Below are 18,733 nucleotides of genomic sequence, written 5' to 3' on the forward strand. Positions count from 1 at the left end.
ATTGAGCGGGGACAAATTGAAATAATTAAAACACATTTGTCATCTGAAACCTTTCCTGGAAAACAAAAGATTTGATTAGTGTTATCTGTCCCCTCATTTCTACATGCCTAGACTACTGTAGTCTGTTGTATGGGGATTCTAAAGAAATGCCTCTACTAGTCCCAATTTATTCCAAATAATGCTGCCCAAATTGTAACAGGTTTTTCCTTAAGGGATTATATAACTCCAGTCCTGAAGAGCCTACATTGGCTTCCCATGGAATACAGAGTGTGTTTAAACTAAAAGTATCAGGACCATTATATTTCAAACAGTGGCTACAGTCATACATTCCCGTGGGACCATTCAGATCCTCACAGGTTATTCTTTTATTAGAAGCATCAATTAAGGATGCAAGGGGAATTTTGAAAGGCAGACAAATCATTTTGCAGTCTATGCAAACACACATATATAGCAATTATATGATGGGTATTTGTGTGACACTATACATAGAACCTTACATCACTTGTATGCCCCTTCCAGTGAAAGCTGACAACATAATATGTCTAAATGATCCAGACATCATTGCTGTGTTCCGCATATGTTACCTTAAAATAAATTACAGTAAGCCCTGTAGTCCCTGGCCAGCAGCCCAATTTAAATACTTAGACCAGATGAGCTAGGGTAAGTCCATAAATATTGCGCTTTCCCTAGAACCACAGTTTTGTTGCCAGGTTCTTCAACATATGTGAAACTCATGTGGCATAAGGTGTTGACAGATCCAGACTGATACAAACAGTAATTTAGAATTAAAGTTAATATTATTTCCAGGGTTATTCAAGTAAAAAGTTTACAGATCAAATCTGACAAAACCAGATTTGGGTCATAAAAGTCTTTAAACAGATAATTTTCTCCATATTCCACACATCAGGCAGGCACATTCTATTCACAGTGTCCTGGTACATAAATTGTAAGGACCTTAATTTTCAGTTTGTTTTTATTTTTCTCAAGAATTTCTCAATATTTATTATCATGAACAAAAATGGAAGGAAATTGGGAAAAAGACAATTTATTTTTCTCCAGCAATTTTTTTTCTCACTTTTGTTCATGATAATAAACACTGAGAAATTCCCAGGAAAATTTTGAAAAACTGAAAAAGAAGATCTCTATATATTGTAACAGGTTTAGTTGTAATTTAAAATCCTCAGTCACTTATTGTAGAGGATTACGTTTTGGGAAAGCCATTTAATGACCTTTTCATATTGCTGTGTTTAATATGATATTTCAACTCTATTTTCATACTTTGAGATTTTGTGCTGTTTTACAGTTCAGAAACTACTGTTCTTGTAAGTAAAATTGAATGATAAAATCTTAATATTTCTGAACAGCATTGTTTGTTGAGATATACATATTGGGGCCGATTTTCAAAGGGTTTCGCGCACCGAAAACGGCACTTATGCACGTAAGTGGCAGGGGTGCGCACAACCCAAATTTTGCATAGGTGTATTTGTGCGTGTAAATGACCCAGCTCGCACAAATTTACGCGAATAACAAAGGGGCATTTCGGGGGCTTGTCGGGGCGGATACCTGACTTATGCACGTAAGACGTATTTTATAAGCGACACGCACAAATCCACCGGCGCGCACAACCAAAGTCACACACGTATATTTACTACTGCTTGCCTGTGTGCACAAGTGACGAGTGAAGTGTCTGCAGCTGCTGGCTCTCATCGCTCAGGGACCCTACATTCTGGAGAAGGGCACAAGGTAGAAGGAAGAGGTTGTGGGGGACTAACTGGGAAACTGCAAACGATTTCCCTAGGCACTGTTGATGTGTGTATAACGGTAGCAGACTGCCTCAGGAGCTTACAAACTCAACAGCTATTCTTTGGTTATTCCTTTTCTACACATGTTTATAATAGCGATATGGATCCTATGATCTATAAGGCTCAGAACAGAAAGAGAGAGAAGAAGGAGGAGAAGAATGCTGAGACAGAGGCGGTACCCTTTACATAGAGTTTACAGGACGCGCACACAATTTCTGGATCTGTCTGAGGAGGACGTAATGCAACGATTCAGATTTAATAAGAAGACCATACTGTACCTCTGCCAAATGTTAGAGGCTGACCTGCAATATCTCACCCAAAGGGGCCATGCCTTGCCTGTACACATCAAGGTGACTACAGTCCTGGCTTTTTTGGCTACTGGCACCTTCCAAACGCCGCTTGCCTTGACTTCTGGAATCACTCAGGGTGCCACATCAAGGTGTCTGGAGCAGGTCCAGGCTGCATTGCTTTGACACACAAAGAAAAGAGAGCCCTTTAGAAGAGAGGAACAGCAAGAAACCATGAGAGACTTTTACCAAATAGCATTCTTCCCCTCAGTCTTGGGAGCTATTGATTGCTCTCACATGGCCCTAAAGGCACCAGGAGGAGATGAGGCCATCTACTGCAATGGTTTCCACTCACTAAACATGCAAGTGGTGTGCAACGCCAAAGGCCTCATCACCAATGTGGTGCCCCGCTTTCCTGGATCCACTCACGATGCCTACATTCTTTCTCAATCCAGAATCTATTAACACTTCCAGCTGTGACACATCACTGGGGGATGGCTCCTAGGTAGTACGCTAATCAACTGCTCACATGAGCCCCCACCTATATTAGTAGAACCCTTATATTTAGGGTGCCTCAGTAGGCATTCTGTTTGTAAGCCCTGTGAGCTGTACCCCAATGAAGCACAGAAGGAATGTAACCTTGATGTTATCTCTTATGCTACAGGTGACAGAGGCTATCCACTGAAAACCTGGCTCATGATTCCCATGGCCACCCCCAACACTGCAGCTGAGACTCGCTACAACAGGGCACATCGTAAGACCAGGGCTGTCATAGAGAGAACATTTGACATCCTGAAATCCCACTTCCACTGTCTGGAAAGATCTGGGGGATGCCTTTTGTACTCCCCCTCTAAAGTGTGTAAGATCTTCCTAGCCTGCTGTATCCTTCATAAACTTGCACTTAACAGACACATCCCTTTACTAGAGGAGGCCCCTGAAGAGAATGAGGAGGATGAGGCTGTGCAGCTGACTCAGAAGGAATTGGCATAAATCCATCGCTTGAGTCAAAGGCGGGCAATACAACAAAGGAATACTCTCATAGTGTTATTGTTTGTAAGGTTTTGGGTGGACCCTTGGACACTGTGGCTGCTGACCATGCCCATGGGGGAAAGTCCCGTGAGGGGCCACAGGTCAGGCGCAGCTTTAGGACACACAACACAGAATTATCTTTTATTAAACAGAGTTGAGGAGCCACCAGAGGTGGCAGTAGTGAGTAGAGATGAAGCCCAGCTGGGCTTGTAGTCCCTCAGGACACTGGAACAGCAATCCCTCAATAGCTGTGCTGTAGTGGAGAGAAACTGAGCATACACAGGGTTCTGGAATAGAGCCTCATTGGTTGAGTACTCACACAGCGGTTTCTCCCGGAAGGTAACACAGAAGCTGGAATAGAGGCAGGCCCTCAAGGAGCGAGTACCTGGTTTCAGGGAACAGCTCTGAGAGAAATTGATGATAACTCACTGATGGTGTAGGCAGCAGTATCTTCCAAGCAGAAGTGAAGCTCAGGCAGCGAAGAGGGAACATGGTCCCTTGAGGAGCGAGTACCGGTTCCAGACAGCAACCTGAAAGAAAAGAGACAGGCCCCCGAGGGGCAGGTACCCCGATAGAGTAAGTCCAATTAAGGAGAGGCAGAGCAGCTTGGTACGGAGAGCGAATCCCATCCGTAAGGAGTTCCTTCACCTTGCTAACTTGATTAGCTAGCAAACAGAGTAGGCTTTTGTATCCGGGATGTGTGACATCATCACAGGGGGACGCCCCTGAGGTTCGCACCAAAGAAAGCAGAAGAAGCAGGGCCACGCGCGCGCCCTATGGTAGTTGAACAACATGGCGGGATGCAGCACCCAAGCTGGACCGGGGATGCCGGAGAGGACGGCAGGCAGACGCCGCAGCAGCCAGACATCCATCAACTGCGGGAGGAGTTGCAAAAGAGGTAAGGAGGGCGGAGTGGAGACGTTGGGCAGTGACAGTCGTAACACATAGAAAGCCATTTCAGTAGGGTGCATATATTTACAAGTGTGTCACAAAAAGTGCAAATAAAAGAAAAGTAAAAAGCAATAACAGAAATAAATATAGCAACAGTTCACTTCCTTGGCCATCCTCTCTTTCGGCCGTCAGGAAGCTTAGACTGCCCCAACCGGGCGCTCCAGCGCATTGGACTCCTCCTACTGCTCATGCTACCCTCAGAAGGCAGAGGAGGTTGGGGCAGTTCCAGGTCATGGCTGCAGGAAGGTACAGCCAGGGGCAATAGCGGTTCTGGTGGTGGTGGGGGAAGCATCACAGGAGGCGCAGGCAGGGGTGGTGGTGCCATCCACGGATAGCCTGGAACAGACTGAGGCGCAGGAGGCAGTACCACACCAGGCTCCTCCGCATGGGCAGGTGCCATCCATGGGTATGGAGGCCCATAAGGTGGAGGGTAATGCATCCAGGGCCCCATGAAAGCCCATGGAGCCGCTGGTGGCTGCGGTTGCACAGGAGGCAACCGCTGCAGCATCTCCCTCCACACCTCAGTTTGTTCATCAGTAGCCCGGCAAAGGTCCCGGATGCTCGTCTGAATCCCCTGAGACTCCTCCCTGATGGTATCACGGAGGGCTTGTGATTCCTCCCTGATGCTATCACAGAGGGAACTCACTTCCTGCTGCACCACATCAGGCAGGCCAGAGAAAGCGTCCAAGAGGCTGGCGCTCTGCTGTAACAACAGCTTCTTAGCCTGACTGCATCCAGGTCGGGTTCGGGCTGGTCCGACGCACTGCTGTCCTGCCGCCGATCACATAGCAGTTCAGCCAGTGGGTCCTCCAGCTCCTCTCCCTGCCGCTGCTGCTTCTCCTCCGCAGGCTGTCCATGTGTTCATGGGCTCCCACTTCCTCCTCTGGCGACAAGTCAGAGATCACCCGTAGACGCCGGTACAGACTTTGGGGTCATCTAGGTGCAGGTTCAGGTTGCTCATCATCTGGCTCCCCTAAAAAAAAAAGCATATAGACATTAGCCCACTGGCAAAAGGGGTGTTATGTACTTGGCTCCATATATGATACATGGTACAGTAGCTGACCTGACTACTAATCCAGTGGTAGTGACATAGGCATTCTAAGTAGGCCCGCATCCTGCTTTACACTCCTAGGGGTATCATGTGTGGCATAGTGAGGCCTTCAACCACACCATCCAGCACTTGCCCAACAACACCTTCTGGACACAAAGAGGGTTGTCAGTGTGCTGCATGGAATGTGGTCAGTTACCAGGCCGAGTTAGGACAGAAAGCCCTGTCGTAGGAACAGCACCTTAACCAAAAACCTTATCAAGCCCCAATGTTGTATGCATTGCAGGGACACATGACCTGTGCAACATGCTATGGACCCTGTGAATTGGGCATGCCTGCTAGAGGAAGGGGGAAGGGAAATCATAGGGGAAGGGGCTAAAGGGGCTGAAGGGGAACATGGGGAACAGGGGGAGGGGGAAGGTGGTGGGGGGAGAGCAAAGCACTCCTTAGCAAGGTGGAACATTCAATAATGAGCAGGTGACACTACCAACTGTAATGGACAAACTGATTTATTCCTCTCATCAATTCCCTTATAAAAACTGGACACTGTTATTGCAGACAGTGTGGAAAGCTAGCATTATGTGACTGCTGTCCCATGTGGACCAGCAGATATTCAGACAGCCTACCTTGCCCCTAAGAAATAACATCCCCAAGAGATTGTAAGACAGTCCCTATACGACAATGCCTTATTTGGCCTGCTGTATAACCACATATATAATAGAGATATGAATCGTGTGATCGATCGTCTTAACGATCGATTTTGGCTGGGGGGGGGGGGGAGGGGAGGGAATCGGATTGTCGCGGTTTTGTTTTTTTTTAAATCGTGTAAATCGTAAATCGGAGGAGGGCAGGAAAACCGGCACACTAAAACAACCCTAAAACCCACCCCGACCCTTTAAAATAAATCCCCCACCCTCCCGAACCCCCCCAAAATGTCTTAAATTACCTGGGGTCCAGTGGGGGGGTCCCGGTGTGATCTTCCACTCTCGGGCCACGGGTACATTAATAGAAATGGCGCCGGCGCCATTTTGGTTCCTGTCCCCCGACGTCACGAGCGCAGGAGATCGCTCCCGGACCCCCGCTGGACCCCCAGGGACTTTTGGCCAGCTTGGGGGGGCCTCCTGACCCCCACAAGACTTGCCAAAGTCCAGCGGGGGTCCGGAAGCGACCTCCTGCACTCGAGTAGTATTGCCGTATTGCAAAATGGTGCCGGCCGTATGGCCATATTGCCGTATTGCAAAATGGCGCCGGCCGTAGAGAAGTAAGGTATGTTAGGTCTCAAACAGTACATCAGCACAGGTAGTAGAGATATATGACAAAATATGCTGCTATAATATGAGGAGCTACATGGATAGGATTATAGGGGGGTAGAAAAAGTTGTAGTTCTGCTTACCTTCCTGCCCTACATGGCGCATGGTGTCAAGCTGGCCAACTCCACCCACAGCTGGCTCAGAGATGGTACCGAGTATCAGCTGCTCAGAGGGAGAGAAGGTGATGTGGCTCCGTTCTCCTTCTGCAAGGCACCTGGCCTGCTTGCGCTTCACGAAACTCCTCAAGTCCCTCCACTTGTGCATGAGTTCAGCAATACTCCAATTGTGGTGGAACACAGAGTTGACAGCGTAACTGATAGGGATGTGCAGAGGGATGGCATATGTTGCATTCGTAATTCGTATTCATCGGGGGGCAGATACATTGCATTCGGCAAGGGGGGCCCCCGATACGTTCATGTGTTCATTCTTATTCATTTCCTGGCTAAAATTGAATTAACTACAACCCCCCACCCTCCTGACCCCCCCAAGACTTACCAAAACTCCCTGGTGGTCCAGTGGGGATCCGGGAGCGACCTCCTGCACTCGGGCCATCGGCTGCCAGTAATCAAAATGGCACCGATAGACTTTGCCCTTACTATGTCACAGGGGCTACTGGTGCCATTGGTCGGCCCCTGTGACATAGTGAGGGCAAAGGCTATCGGTGCCATTTTGAATACTGGCAGCCGATGGCCCGAGTGCAGGAGCTCACTCTCAGACTCCCGCTGGACCACTAGGGACATTTGGCAAGTCTTGTGGGTGTCAGGCGCCGGACATCCATTGCTCCTACCATGTGACAGGGGATGACCAATGGCACCAGTAGCCCCTGTGACATAGTAAGGTCAAAGGCTATCGGCGTCATTTTGAATACCAGCAGCCTATGGCGTGAGTGCAGGAGATGGCTCCCGGACCCCCCGCTGGACCACCAGGGAGTTTGTTAAGTCTTGGGGGGGTCAGGAGGGTGGGGGGTTTGTTTAAATTTGCTCCTTTAGACGGCCAAATAATTTGGTGAAGATTTGTTGTATTCGTGGGGAATCACGATATGTTTCATTTCCCCACGAATACAACGAATATGGCCCTATACATTGCGGATTACCAATACGTTCGAAACGAATGCACACCCCTAGTACCTGATTCGTCTCCAGATCTGCTCCTTCCTGTATGCACCACCGTACGAGACTGGACCATACAGCAGATCCTGGTGCCGCATGACATGCTCCACAAGCATATCAACCTCCGCTGGCAAGAAGTTTGGCTTCCGAATCAGAACTGCACGTGCTTGAGACATGGTGAAGGTGGCCATTGAGTGGAGGCGCCCTCCCTTTATAGGTAGCCTAATTTACGCGCGCCCACCCCACCCCCGCGTAATTAGGGCGCACAGGTGGCTCCCATTTACGCGATTACCAATTACGCGCGCCGCCCCTGAAAATTGCTGCGTAAATTGCGCTCGCAAGAGGACATACACGCGCCGCCTATTGATTTCAATGGAGTTGTGTGCGGCACTCCTCGGGTATTTTTTGGAGATCCAGCACCTAGTAACATCAATTTAGATGTGCCTGCTTACTGCAATTAGGTTTGATCGCCCACATGTGTATCCTGTTGCACTTCCACCCAGGTAATTAGGACAATTCACCTAGCAGAGTTATTAATCAGTTAGCCCTGCAGTTTAAAGCCATGGGGAGGGGTTGATTGGGCTGCTGGGTGTGGGAAGGGTGTTGATTAGCACCTGGCCTGGATTGAGCTGACACTCTGTGTGACCCTGCAATCAAGCTCTCGCTGTGTTCAGACCTATGTCCACATACTGGTGTGTTGAATGCTGCTGATAGAGGAAGCTAATTGAACTGTGTAGGTAAGAAAGGAGAGTCACCTACTGAAAGGTGGCATGTTTTATTTTTGGGCTGGAGAGCGTGTGTGAAAAGTAGGTTCTTCTGTGTAGCTGCCATGTGTCTTTCAAGGGCCTACCTGCAATCCTTGATGTTTCCTGTGTTTATCCTCTGCTTCTCACCTACCTATCAGGCCGATACAATAAGGGCGTGTAAGAAAAAGTGCGGCAGTGCCGGGCACCCACTCCTTTGCCGAGCGCACAGTTTGGATCACATACCGCTCGATACAGTATTTAAATGGCATGCAAATGCCAGCCGCGTCCAAAGCGCGTCCATGAAGGGTCCATGAAGCGCAATCCATTTTACTGTATAGAGCGCTATACAGCATCTATACAGTATCCTGGGTGCGCTGGTACCTGTCATTTCAAATGTCATTTCAAATGACATTTGAAATGACCTGAGCGCCCGGATGGACGTCCGAGGTCACGGCGTGCGCTCATGCGCCTTCGCTGCTTGAGCACCCAAATTGGACGTGTGTTCATGCATCTCCCCTCCTCCCGAGGCACCCACCGCGGCTCCCCTGCCTCCCGGGGGCAGCCGGCGGCGAAAGCGGCTTCCAGCAGCCTCGCCGGTGAAGGTGCATGAACGCACGTCCAATTTGGGTGCTCAAGCAGCGAAGGCGCATGAGTGCACGCCGTGATCTCGCCCAAATTGGACGTGCGTTCATGCACCTTCGCCGGCGGGGCTGCTGGAAGCCGCTTTCACCGCCGGCTGCCCCCGGGAGGCAGGGGAGCCGCGGTGGGTGCCTCGGGAGGAGGGGAGAGAGGACTGGGGCTGCTGGAAGCATGCAGTAAGTTTACTTTTGTTACAATTTCTATTTGCTTTAATAACATGTCGAGTCGATTTTCGCCCTGTGCCTTGCTTCGGGAGGGGGGTGAGAGGACTGGGGCTGCTGGAAGCATGCAGTAAGTTTACTTTTGTTACAATTTCTATTTGCTTTAATAACATCGAGTCGATTTTCGCCCGGCACCTTGTTTCAGGAGGGGGGGAGAGAGGACTGGCAATCCCCGATGTCCAAGCGTAGGAGAACCAGGCCCGAGAGTAGGAGAACCAGGCCACACCATGTTACTCACTTGCTCCAACCCACCCACTTATTTGACCGGAGCCTGCCTATTGCTGTCACATCCCTCTAACGCCAGGGTCAGGGTAGGCGGTAAATTAGCGGGTTAAAGACGCGGCAAAACAGTTGGTTAAAAGGGGATAATCAGGCCGCACGTTACTGTATGGGAGGGAATAGCTAATCCGATCATTTACATATCATATACGTGCAGCGGGCGGAAAGGGATACGCGTCGATTTAAAGAAGTGGTAAAGATTGGTAAAAAACGGATAGTGAATCGCGGGTTAGACTTACGCGGCCAAATTGTGGGTAGAAAGCGGGTTAGAAACAGGGTAACCGTGGCCGCGCTTTACTGTATCGGCCTGTATGTAAGTGTGGACATCAAGGGTTGGTAGTAGTACACTTCTTTGTATTGGCACTGTCTGGCCTCTGCAGATCATCGCCCATCCAGAAGGCAGCTTAATTTGTGGTATGTGGCAAGCTCTTCACATCTGTACCTAACCTATATGACCTAAATGCCTATTTTTCCCTTGTTATACAAACTTGGGAGGCAGTGCTGCATCATCGCTACCATCGGTGCCTCCCTGCTGCCCCCAGCTGTTCAGAAATGAGTAGACAGCATGGGGTTATGCTATTCAGCTGTATTTGTGGTATGTATGTATAGCTATAAATGCTTTGAGTCTTCCTCCATGATGGTGACTGTGCCCGAGGTCCTTCTCTCACACCAGGGTTGCTGCTCCTTCAACGTTGGACATTCATTTGCCTTGCCCATACGGCCATACACCCTCCTCTCCCTCACCCCCTCCCTCCCTTCCCTCTTCCCCTCACCCCCTCACCCCCTCCCTCCCTTCCCCCTTCCCCCTAACCCCCCTCACTCCCTCCCTCCCCACAGCATGCTTTCACTTATAATGAACACACCAGGTTGTTAGGGAAATAAATGAGGGGATGGGAACTGCTAGGGACTAAACATATTTACAAAAATAAAAACCAGGAAAGTTAGGGAGGCAGGGACTGGAGAGGATGGTCATGCCTGATGGACCAGATTCCCCAGGATCGATACAGCTGCACCCAGCAGCTGTATCGCCCTGAGGATCTGTTCCGTCCGTCGCTCCAACCTCTCCAGGTGGGCCGTGAGGGCCCCTAGTGCCCCATGCACCCCCCTCACATAGGCCCGGAACTCCCTCTGTGACAGAGGCTCATCATCGGGAGACCATGCTCCCGATGATGAGCCTCTGCCCGGCCCATATGAGAGGGGCCGTAGAAGCACCAGAGGGCCACCACAGCCTACCGGGGCCATGAAAGGCTGGCCCCTGGGTGCCCCCGCATCCCTAACTCCCCAGGCAGAACAGGGAGGAGACCCTACGGGGGGGGGGGGGGGTGGAAGGCCTGGGTTGTGCCTCACCCTCAGGAGGTGGCAGGTACCTGCGGTGTCATCTGGCGCCATGGGGGGGGGGGGAGAACACCACTCCCCCCCCCCCTGCCAGAGCGGCTGCTGCTGGTCGGGGTGCTGGAGCTGGTCCCGCCTCCTCTTCCTCATGTGCTGAAAAAGAACAAACTGTTCAGACTCAGCAGTACATGTAACTCCAAGCAAATGTCTTTAGGGCATGGTCTTCTATGGGTGCTGCGTGGCCCACCTCTTCTAAACATGCTGTGTGGCGGCAGTGTGGGAATGGACTGGGCACAGGGTGCTCTAGGACCCGGAGAAAGCTCAATGACTCCTACCATGCCACCCAGTTGGTGCTGTGGTGGAAATGGTTTGCTTGCTGGGAGCCAGCAGCCACAACTGGTGGAAACTATAGTTGATGACTTACGTTTAGGCCTGGGGGTACCATGGAGTTAGGGGAAGGTGTTTTGGAGGGGTAGGGACGTTACCTCAGAGGCTACTCATATATGGGAGCTGTTCCATACCCCAGCATTTCATAACAGGTACATGCATGGGGTCCAAGAAACTGTGCACAATTTTCTGAGATCTGAGCCAGCCCCAAGATATACAAATTCTTTTATAGTCCTTATGGTAGAGAGTTGCTACCCTAAACAGGGGGCATATTTAAGACAGATTTCAAGAGCTAACTATAAAAAATTTCCTAGAGCGGCCAAAAATGATTTAATTGAAAACTAGTTCAGCAAATCCAATATCATAATTACTGAGTATTTGCTGTATCCTGAAACTGTCCTCAAATACATTCCTATTCCTTATATAATAATAGCTTATTGGTATTAGTTAGCTAAAGGCATCAACGCATTCATTACTGATGCATTCAATCCTGCAAAATTAATATGAAACTACATCAATGCATTCTATAGTATGTGGAAAGGTAAATAGGAGAATAACACTGTTATATGCACTAATATGATCCATATGAAAACAGTGCAAGGCAAAGATTGGTAAAATTAGGTTGTACTCCAAAAATCAAAACAAAAGACTATAAGAAATCTATTTTTGTAAGGCAATGAATTGTGACAGAAATGCTCAGACTATTTCTGATATAACCAAATGTATTTAATAACTTGCAAGAGTCAAGAAACCTCCCTGTCATTATGCTGCCTTTTAGAGCAGTATTTTCCAAACTTCCTCAGTCTGATTCAGACCTTTTCAGGTATTCGGTTATATTAGTTTCTTCTGTGAGTTATGCAGAATTAGAGATAGTGAAACCAGCATTCTGACTCCTCAAGGTTCCCCCAGGCAACTGTTTGGAAAGAACCCATACCTAGACTTCCTCTTTCCTTCCTGCTTTAGATTAGGTCCTTCCAGATAATTGGCATATAAGGAATGTGTCTCCCCTTCATGTCAACAGTCACATCTGGATTCTGGAAGCTGCAAGTTCAGGCTAGAGGGAGGGGTGGTCCTGAGATTCAAACTTTCATGTGCAGAGGTAAAGAAATAGAATAAAAGAAAGTTTAAAAAGGGATGCATTGTAAATGAAAGAATATTTTTTAAATTTGTAATTAAACTAGCTGAAAAAGCCTATCATAAATGATAGGATGAGACGGCCTCTGCACCTGTGCCTCCCCACCCTCCTACTCCATTGATACTTGGGTCTGCTGGCCCGCATGGACTACTTTCCTCTATAGTGGCGGCATTCATGTTGTTGCTCACATGGACATCTGCTTTCCCTACCATCCTGTTACAGTGGCAAGAATTACGGCTTATGCTTCATCTGGTAGGGCCTGCACTCCCTGCTGGTCACATTGATCATCAGAGCAGTCCATATGCTGCAGGCCCACCACGCTGCTTCACTCAGGCAGTTAAATGGTGCAGTGGTGGATTGCACGCAGGTTGCATCATTACATGGCATAAGCCCCTACTCAAATGCGAGGTGACATCATGTACGTGTGATTATTAAGATATTTGAGTTATTTTCAGTTCCTTCTGTATATTTACAATCAGGGATGCAAAATTGTTGCTATTTTGTTTCCAAGCTTGTTATTTGGAAGAGGCTTATCTTATTTTCCTTGATTTTTCAGGGACATTGAGTGTAGTCAGCATGCATGTTGCATATTGATGTGAACAATGCTTGCGAGATAAAGGGAATCCTTGGAAACAATTTCTAAATTTATTACAATGTGTCCACATTAATGTGGTTGTATTACTACTAATATTGCATGTATTCTGATGTACAAGTTATAGAGCTTTCTATTCAAGTCACAGTCTAACACAGTTTTCAGATGTGCTGGAATGGAATTCACACATTTTTCAGTGCAAGGATATTTTGTTAAATTTTAAAGAAAGGATGAAAGTTATTCCTGGCTATATTGCTAAGGATATATCCCAATTGCCAGCTGTTGAAGCTTGACCATGTTTAGAATATTGCTTCTTATCCAGATATGATTGTGTTGTCTTTCTCTAGGTGGATAAACATAAAGGTTCCCATAAATAATCTAACCCCTCACCACAAAGTCTTAAAACTTTGTATTAATCTAAATAGCTAATAAAACAAATAAGGCTATTGCTCAAATATCTAGAGACCAGTATTTAAATCTAACTGGCTATATAAGTTAACTGTATAAAACTTATCTAGATAACTTACACAAGATATTCAACAGCACAGCAATGCCCTGAATATACCTGGATAAGTATTAAACTTAGCCAGATAAGCTTATCCAGCTCACTTTAGACCTACTATGGGGCACGTCTAACTTATCTGGTTAAATTAACTAGATAAGTTTGAATATCGCTACTTATCTGGCTAATAGAGTCATTTATCAAGCCATATTAGGGCTTCATTGCGTGATAAATGGGGTCTAATGTGTGGTAGACATGCAATATTTATAGCACTGTGCGTTAGTATGTAAATATAATAAGTAGGTAAATCTAGAAAATTATGCAAATGAGCAACTCTTTCTGCTTTAAATGGAAAAATAATGTGTAACAAAGCCAGCTTAATTTAATAATAACACCTATTTGACTTGCGGTAGCCTGGAAAAAAAGGTTTTATCATGTGACAGTGGCCATTATCGCAGATAATATCGCCTGTGATAAAAAGAGGTCTTGGAAAGATACACCTACACAGCCCTGGTGGCCCAATAGAAATATTTTTTCTTACCTTCTCTGTCTTCCTAATGCTACAGTGTTAGGAGGAAGTGTAATAGTAGTAGGATACTAGCTGTTTTAGGCTGCTCAACAACAACAAGAAGCAAGGGAAGTTCAAATGCTTTTTAGAGAAGTACCTGCACCAGAACCTGACCTGCAAGCCCTGCTGGTAGAGTGTGCTGGCCCACAGCTGGGCTTACCATTAGTAGGCTATGCAGGTGGTACAGGGAGTGTATCTTTCATCCCCACCCCACTTTGCTGAGGATGCTGGAGAAACACGTAGCAATGACTATCACCCGAGCAATATCTAGATCATAGCTTATTTTGTGTTGACAGTAACAGCACCCACATGTGATATCAGAAAAGGTTCACCTCATAGAACCCGAGCCAAAACTGTGTTAGAAGCTATTAACCTACCCTGAGATGTCACACGAAGCCATGGGGAAATTGTGGTATGTCAGGGCATAGTAAGGACCTTTACCTGTCCAATCTGGGTGAGTTATATTGTCCTGTTTTATGTAGGTACATACAAAATCTGCAGAGTAGTTTGAGCTGATAGCTAGTATCCTTTACAGTCCTTATCCTATATGTGAACAGCCTTAAAGCACATAGGTTGAGGACTCCAGGGGAGACATGCTATCAGATTAGTCATCTTCTGGGCAGAGATGTGACCTTTCAAGTCTTTTCAGGTTTGAAGTCCTTGCTTTCCCACATGGCTGCCATAACTTGTGGCCAACATAGCAGAGTTGATGTCCTATAGGATGTGTCTCCTGTGGTGTTAGTATATTCTAGACATTGTGTATATTGAGACCAAGGCAGATGTGCTGATTGGCAAGAGGAGGTTTCGTCAGATGATTACCGTATAATCAACAAGCCTCTTTCTGAAACCTGACACTGTGCAAAATCTATAGACTAACTGCTCCCTAATGTATCATGTGGTAAGCAAGCTGTCTTCTGCACTTTAGTATTGTTTTGTAGAAAGACATGCTATTTTTCTCACCTGAGGCCTAAAGGTGCCCATGTCTGTAACAAAGAAGATTCAGTGAGCATATATGCTTCCAACAGATGTCTGGCTGCTTTTGTTTTCTGTTTCTTGAATATAAAAAGTTGTTCCTTCTGTTATCTACCCTTGTTCGATGAAAACCGATCTGATATGGTATTTAACCATGAAGGTCGGTATAGAAAAATGCTAAATAAATAAAATAAAAACATGATGTAGGGCTCATAGGTTTTGCCTTACCACATCAATGTAAACACCAAGCATATACTGTGTGTTCACCCAATTAGCACCACTGGCTTTAGCTATCAGCAATCCTGTGCTTCTACTCTTTAGGATGGATGCTGCAGGTATGCTAATTAGAGATGAGCTTCGTTTTATCCTACCAGGTCGTTTTTTGAGTCGGACGCTTCGGAGTAAAGTTCGTTTTTCCTCGGTTAGTTTTTTGGAAAAACGAACAAAAACTAAACGGGGAAAAACGAAACCGGCCCAAAAAACGATGCGGGAAAATGAAGCTCAAAAAAATCCACCCCAAGCATTAAAAGTTACTATAGCACATTAAATACAACCCCCCCCCCCCACACACACACACACACCCACCCCCCATCCTGATCTCTCCCCAAGATTTACTAACATCTCTGGTGGTCCAGCGGGGTCCTGCGAGGGATTTCTCCCTCCGTGCTGGCTGTCCATTGCTCCTACCATATGACAGGGGCTGACCAATTGCACCGGTAGCCCCTGTGACATAGTATGGGCAAAGGCTATCAGCACCATTTTGATTACTGGCAGCCAACGGTCCGAGTGCAGGAGGTCACTCCTGGACCCCCGGACATAGTAGGTCAAAGGCTATCGGCGCCATTTTCCATTTTGATCGAGGCAGGCCAGAAAGCCTAACAGCATGGAGGGAGAAATCCCTCGCGGGACCCCGCTGGACCACCAGGGATGTTAGTAAGTCTTGGGGAGGGATTGGAATGGTGGTGGTGGTGGTGGTGGGGGGGTTGTATTACAGTGAATTTTAATGCTTGGGGTGGTTTTTTATTTAAAAAAATAAAATGTGCCCCTCCCCCCATACAAACCCCAAAAACCCCAAAAACTAATTTTCCTCGTAGTTCGGGGAAAATCAGTTTCAGGGTTCAGGGCCCCCGACCCATGACAAATTTGCCTAATTCGTGATAAGCGAACCACATCTCTAATGCTAATGTGTAGCCGAGAGATAATGGCCTCATGCATTATTATCTAATATTACACCTTGACCTCACACTGTTTATTCATTCAGCTGAAAGGAGAGCGTAAGAGCGTAAGAGCTCAGATATCCAGTGCCATTTTGCCAGATGAGTTGATTTCTGCCTGTACTTGGCAGTAAATTAGCACATCTTGATAACTCTACAATGTAGCTTGCCCACTGTGGCACACAGGCAGAGACTTACATGAGGAAAAGTTCCAGCTGATTGTGAAATGTAATGGTCAGGGAGCTTATCAGTGGCATTACAGCTGTGCTATCAAAGTAAACCACACCTTGCTCTCAGTATCTGTCTTTGAATACCAAATGACCCTAGCTTCTCCTGTGCAATACAGTGTGGGAGTGGCACAGCTGTAGATACAGCTTTCAGTGTGTTGCAATGTAGCTGAACTGACTACACGTCCCTGCTACTATTATCTGCAGTGTGCTGGTGCTGTTGAATACATTGAAAGCCTGTGAGTCTTGTCTGCATCAGAGAAAGCTATGCACATGTTATGTGGGTAAACTATACACCCCTTTCTCTATATTATAACATGTTATATCCTGAGGTCCATCATCAATTGCAATTTAGATGGCACTCTGGGAGCACTCTGAACAACTAATGTGACATATACAGCTACATTCTAGCCACAAAAGTCATTATCTGCCTGTAGTATACTCCTCCCCCCTCCCCCAGCACTTGAGGCTCTCCCACCTAGTACCTGAAATGGGCCTATTTATATTGGTATTTGAGGGGTGCCTTGTTGGAAGAGCTTCAGCTGCTGGAGAGGCAGTGGTGTTTTGAGGGAGTATTTAGTTGATGTCAGCTTATTTTGAGGATGCAGGGATGGAGGGAAGGGGGAGAGAAAATGGCACCGTCATGCCAGGTACTTTCATGTTCACAACATAAATGGGTTGGGGTAGGGTCTGGGCCAGAGTGTGATGACACCTGGAGGTGTGTGTCCTGCCAGGACACCTATTTGATGTTCTGTTTTTCTAGACAGAGGCCTTCTTACCCATTAATCTGTAGCAGATATCCTGGTAACTAGACAATAAGCCTGCCACACAAGGCCACATAACTTGAGGTTTACTCTGCCATATTTACAAACTGACAGGTTAGGCCTACAGATAATTCACTTTATGTAGCTGCATAAGTTTTGGGTGCATAGATTAGTTGGCGCTTTTATCCTGCTAATTATAGGGAGCAGGTTCCACTACTAACTGTAGCCGCATCACTTGTCCACTACCCAGCCTAATGAATATTAGAGATGTGCATTTGTTTTTGCTGAAATGGAAAATTTCAACAAAATTGTCTAATTCGGCATGTTTCAGGGAGCCCGAAAAGGATCGGGATTTTCCCATTTTTTTGCAAAAATTTGTTTTTCTGATTAGTGCGCACTAACGGGAGTCAGTGTGCGCTAACTCCCCATTAGTGCGCGCTAACGGGAGTTAGCGCGCACTAACAAAAACTAACAAAATCTAACGGTTTTTGTTAGTGCACGCTAATGTGGAGTTAGCGTGCACTAATAGGAGTTAGCGCGCACTAACTAAAAATCAATTTTTCACGAAAAAAAGGACCCGAACTGAATAAAAACAACATTTTCCATGGCGGCCGAAAAATGAAGAACGACACGAACACAAAAAACGATGCACATCTCTAAGTATGCACTTCAGTCTACTTTGAGACTGCTACAAAACCATGTCATCCCAGAAAGTAGCCTCTATATAAAGCTCATAGAGGCTGGTGTGTAACAACTGAGGTTGAGTCATAGAGGTATGGAGGATAGAGATTTCCACTGCCCAAGAGCAGGCAGTAATGAGGCCTGCTGTTGCTTGGGACCAGGCAGACTTCAACAGACTGGCTCCCACATCTGGACTGCCTTGGCTTGTTGATCTATACATACCTGTTAGCTAAGCTAGCAGGCTACAAGTAGATGACATCTTTTTTTAACTGTCATACCTAAAAAAGCCTTTTTATTTAATGCTTTTTAAGTGGAGTGAGGTGATCAGTGTCACTTCACTTAACATCACACAAGAATTACATATACTCTATCTACTCTGTGGGTTTGGAATCTGCAGCTGCACATTTCTGCTCTCTAGAGATGAACAAAACCTAGTAGTTTATGTACTTTTCAAGTAGTCTTCTGACTAAAGACTTATGTGATGACAGCATTCAGTGCTAGACCCAGAGAGAAGGCCCATTATTTGGTAAGAAGTGATGTATCTTCATAATGGAAGAGTCCAAAGGTTTGCTATAGCTTCACTATGACAATAACATAGCTATACAACCTATTGGTCACCAATAGAATAAAGATATTGCTACAGCAGCTCTTGCCAAGAATTTTTACAGCTCTTCTACTGGACAGTATATGGAGGTGAACACTAGCTAGATAGTGCCATCTCACATACATACCCATGTACCCAAGAGTTAGGAAACAGTATGCTCTCTGGAAAAGGCAACCCAAGCCACTTGTGACACTCCACAGTAAGGAATATTCTGTTTTGCTCTTGCTGTTTTCCTTGGAAGCATACAATGAGCTTTCAGTTTTATGGCCTAGGCCATATAGTCTTACATGTGAGAAATGTACCTAGATAGAATGGCCATGGTTCTCTAGCATGC

General features: G+C 46.6%; 1 protein-coding gene across 1 annotated transcript in view; it reads left to right on the forward strand.

Annotated features, from left to right (window-relative positions):
- Window positions 1-18,733, forward strand: part of ADAMTS16 (ADAM metallopeptidase with thrombospondin type 1 motif 16) — an 806,542-nt gene that overhangs the window by 662,672 nt on the left and 125,137 nt on the right.

Source organism: Rhinatrema bivittatum, chromosome 2 (assembly GCF_901001135.1).
Source record: "Rhinatrema bivittatum chromosome 2, aRhiBiv1.1, whole genome shotgun sequence".
NCBI classification, from domain to species: Eukaryota; Metazoa; Chordata; class Amphibia; order Gymnophiona; family Rhinatrematidae; genus Rhinatrema; species Rhinatrema bivittatum.